The sequence below is a fragment of the Tinamus guttatus genome, unplaced genomic scaffold, assembly GCF_059628265.1.
Source record: "Tinamus guttatus ecotype Peru unplaced genomic scaffold, ASM5962826v1 Tinamus_guttatus_pri_ptg000033l, whole genome shotgun sequence".
NCBI classification, from domain to species: Eukaryota; Metazoa; Chordata; class Aves; order Tinamiformes; family Tinamidae; genus Tinamus; species Tinamus guttatus.
In genome coordinates, this window is record NW_028288567.1 from 2319251 (window position 1) to 2324158 (window position 4908).

The window sequence follows — 4908 nt, forward strand, 5'->3', positions numbered from 1 at the left end:
TCCCACAGGTAAGGGCAGAAAAGAGTTTGTTCCTTTCATGAAAAATCTGAAGAACTGTTTTTTAGACACAGGTCTTTGACTCTCGTGAAGATCTCTGAGGAGAAGGGACACCTCTGTGGCATTGCTTGGCTTCTCCAGTCCACTAGCTCTCTTTGCCTGGAACAGCCTAGCTCCCATAAGAGCCAGGGCATTTCTAGGGCCCTTTTCGTCTGTGAATCCATACTGGGCAACGGAAGGTACAAGTTGGTGATCTATGGATAACACAAGGGCAGATTTTGAACACCAAGGCCAGGCCACTGCGGGTCTGGAAGCTGGGAGCACACCAGCCTGAAAGACGCACCGGTGACACGCCGTGCTCACAGCTTCCTCCGAATCTGGGACTCGTTTTGATCTGTGAACTCCCACCTCGCAGGTTATTCCCTAAAAGTGATTAACTGCACTTTTCCTCTTTGAAAGGCAGCATTTTTCCGGCTCCTGCTGCGTTTTACCTTCACACTTAATCTCTGATTTGCAAAGAATAATAAAGACTTGCACTCCCCTGCTGAAGAGGTGCAATTCTCTGATGTAAAGCAGAGCACTCCAAACCACCTAACTTGCGAGGATACCAGGGGAAGCTGCCTAGCTACAGCAGGACAGAGTCTAGGGCAACCTGCAAAATCCACCCACAAAGTCTATCAAATCAGTTTATGATGAGCTTTTCATTAGTTGGACCTCGATTTGGGACATGCTTTCAGCTGCCCCAGCTATCGCACTGTCAGCACCTGCACTAGGCAGTGGAAAGCAACTGATGGTACTAGTGAATTTTGGAAAAAAAAAAAAAAAAGGACAAGGTTACTAAAACCAGATCTGCCTGGAAATAATTGTATCAAATATAGAGGAGGTTATATACGGTTTCTTTTGTCCTTTATCTCTCCATAGGCTGATGACCCATGGGGATCACTTCTTGTACCTACCCCGTAGCTGATTTTATTGTTTATTCCTAGCTCACCCTTCAGTTTGCTCGGGGGTCTGTGACTTACTGAGTGACTTCCCTGCCAATTCCAAGTTCAGACCTTTCTGGATGGAGTCTAGTGTGACATGTAACACAAAAAGACAGCTTGCATTGTGTGGTGCTCAGGAGCTCCTGGAGACCGCAATCTGTGTGATAGCTGTACGGATTCTGGAAGGTTAAGTAATTAAAACTATGCAAAACTGACTAATATCGATAGATCTTTTCTTATAAAATAAATGTTCACTTTTCCTCAGAGCAGTTCCAAGGTTGTGAGTGAAGGTGAACAGTGCTGCTTCTAAAGACTCCATAATTTTAAGAAATTCAAAGAGAAGACACGACACTTTGTTCTTTGACTTTCTTAAACCTATACCCTACTTCAGATCCTTTCATGAGCTATCGTCTTTCATATCTAAAACACATATAACGGAAGTTGAAAAAAAAACACAGAGGGGATGAGAAGCATAAGTCTCTGCAGATGTAAGATATAATTTCGTAGTTTATCACTTTATCACTTAACCCTACTAGGTCCCTTACACATCCTGCAGGGTACAGAATCTTCCACTTTCTCACAAGCCGTGGGAACTGAGAGCACTTCGTTCTTTTCCTAGTTCCTTAAAACTTCCTGGTATTCATTATTTATTTAGCGATTACACACATGTTTATATGGTAAAGCCTAGAATATCTAAATAAATTGATTAACAAGTATTGTTTCAGGCATATATTTTTCAGGAATATAAACTGATTCACAAAAATCATGTTCAGATTCTCTGAGGAGCTTGCTATGAAAACACAGACAAAACAGGGAGAGCCAACATGATATGGTTTATTTAAAGGTGCTGTATAAATATAGGAAAAGAGGGAAAGCATAAATATACTAACAAAGGATTTACAAAACTGTTTTCATTAATAACTTATCAAACCATCCTTATTTCTTGAAAACATCCAAAGTAAGTTAGAAGCTGTGCAGGCAGCTGCTTGAATTTGTCCTTGAGGGTTTGAATGGGGCTGCAGGCCGCTGCTGAATTTCACTCTTGTGAACAAATTCATGCATTAGCTCTTGGAAAGCTAGGCTTTTCAGGGTGGAATAAAGCCTACTCAGTAAATTATTATTTTTGTTTTTAAAACTAAATGACTGTTTATTAAAAAAGAGAGCTGCTGAAATTCAAATACTTCCCCATTACCTGAGGCATAATCAAATTGTCAGCTGTTCAACAAAGGTGATAATGTGGAACAGGAGTGTGATAACATTTTCCATCATCCCAGCTGGTGCTCCCAAAAAAGAAAACTCCTCACAAGCTTCTAATCACGGAATTTAGAAGATTTTAGAGAAGCCTACGACCTAGCAAAGGTATCATTTAGTAGTAATCTGATACTGCATATGAGTTGTTAGATTTCTTTTATTTGGATACAATATTATTTGAAACAGAAATTAAATCCTGACTTCACTGAAAGAGATCGGGATTTGTCACTGACTTCAGTGTGACCAGGAATTCACTACTGAAGTATATAATGTTATATTTTCACCATCTTATCTTACTAATGTTTACAAGTACTAATGTAGCGACACAAACTCCAAAAACTTGACAAAATAGTTTACAAAGTTATGACAAGATCCAGCAGCTGAAAATGAAAGTGGGCACATTCAGGATAGAAATAAAGCATATGCTTTTAGTAGTGTAGACTGGTAAAACCATTTATTAAGGACATTTTAAAACCAGGACTGAACATCTCTTGAAATGTTTGCTCGACTTCAGACAGGAATTAATTGAAGAAATTCCATAGTTTTTTAGCACAAGAAGTCAAAGTAGATGGTTTTATAATATATGACTCTTTGTCTATATATAATTGACCCATCTATTAATCTAACTGGATTGAATGTAAGGGCAGTTGCCAGTTAATGCTACCTAATTTACAGAGTGAGTGTCTTATTGATTATTATATTTAAATATATCTAATTGTAGAAATGACTACAATTACAAGTCCAGACCTTTGAGCTGGATAACCATGGGATGCACTGCACTGGGATACAGGGACTAAATGGCAGGCCCTGCCTGCAAGATTCTGCAGTTGGTTAATTAATTAGATATGGCTTTTATTATTCTATCCAGATACAGTAATGCCATGCTGATGTTCATAAATCAGTAGGGGTCAAGATTACCATTTAGCATAGCGGTAGAAAATGATAGCACATTTTTCAGTTACTGAACCTATTTTCACATTTGTCGTGTAAAAAGGTGATGTTTTAACTTATTCAAACAATGCCAGCCCAGGAAGATACACTATTCTTGCAATGACTCTAATTGTTTCATCACTTTATGATGGATGATAACTTCAGAGATGTCAAAGACACTCTACTGGAAACACATCCATGTCTTTTATATGGAACAGTGTAATTTCAGGGCCCTGAGGGTACTAATAGGCCTTAATTTCCCTGATCAGCCTCCCATGGGACTCCCACCCACTCCCTCTGTCCAGGGCCCAGGTGCTGCAGCTAAGCTGAATCTTGGGTTTGCAGCCCTCAAGTTTCTCATGGCCTCTGGACCTGGTTCACCTGCCTGCCCCAGCTCGGCCCACTCGGGGGGCATCCCGGGCTCCTGGACGCTTATACCTCAAGGCTGGCCCAGCTTAGGATGCTCTGTGCCAGTGTGAAGTGTTTGCACCTATTTTGCATGTGCAGGAGAGCAAGATACCCATTGCTTCTGCTATCTGTGAGACCCTCAGCAAGTTAAGCCAAAGGAATAGTCAACTAGTCAACTCTTCTGCACCTGGGTACTATCCAGCTGAGGCTGGGTCAACTAGAAGACAGAAGTCAAAGTGCTTAATGCTGGGCTTCAAGCTACGAAGCGTTTGAGGGATCCCTACTAGCTCGTGCTGCTGCATCTGTGACCATGTCTACGAGGACTAAACTCTCTGCTTGGAGATACAACAGCAGCCTTAGAAAAATGAATAGCTCCATCAAGCGCTAGAGTGTTAGCATGATTAAAATCTAGTCCTTTGTTTTGAGTCTACTGAGTCTATGTTTATTTTATTTTGTGAGATTGCAAAAGTTCTTTTGCAAACAAATTTCATATTTCCTTCTTCAGTTTTCCTTTTTCTTTTGCAATTACGTCTTTGACGAGTTTGTGGAAATCTTGGGCCTCAATCTCCAACTAATGTGTTCAGTCAAACGGGAGCTTGCAGATCATTTATCGTACAAATAATGCAACAGAAAAACACATACACAGACACTTACAGTGGAGACTGTATCCTCTGCAAGCTTCCATCTACCTACACTGCTTATGAATGACAAGTGGCACCAAAAATATGTTCATTTACATGCTTTACTCATATTTCTGAAAAGAATATTCTCTATGATACATTAGGATGTTGGGCAACTAGAAAATATATGTAAAATAGCTGGGCAACAAGCTGTAGAGCTTCTATAGGTGAAGATAGCCTTAGAGGTTCCTCCAGGACTGTGCCTTCAAGTAAACCAGACTTCCCTGCTAGGCTTGTAATGCTTCCTAACTTCAAGGTGGTAATTCTGATCTGGAGTTCCTAGCACTTGGAGGTTTTGCTATCCTTGTGGAGTGGCTGTTACTATTACATTGGTTAGTGTTATACTTGGACTTCTTGTGATTTATTTATTCCTTAATTCCACTGGAACAAAGAGAAGGGCTTCACGCTGCCTGATTACAAGACGTTTTTATTAACTGCATTTTCCGCGGCCGCTGCTGCCGCCCGCGTGCTCTGGCCCAGGCCGCGCGATGCCTCGGGGCCCAGCTCGCCCGCGGCGGCGCGGAGGCCTCGGCGCGGAGGCCCCGCCGTGAGGCCCGGGCCGCCCCTGGCGCCGCCTCCCGCGGTGCCGGAGCCGCCAGGCGGCGCTGCCCGGGCCGGCGGCGCGCAGGGCGGCGGCGGCGGCGGCGCGGAGCGGCGCG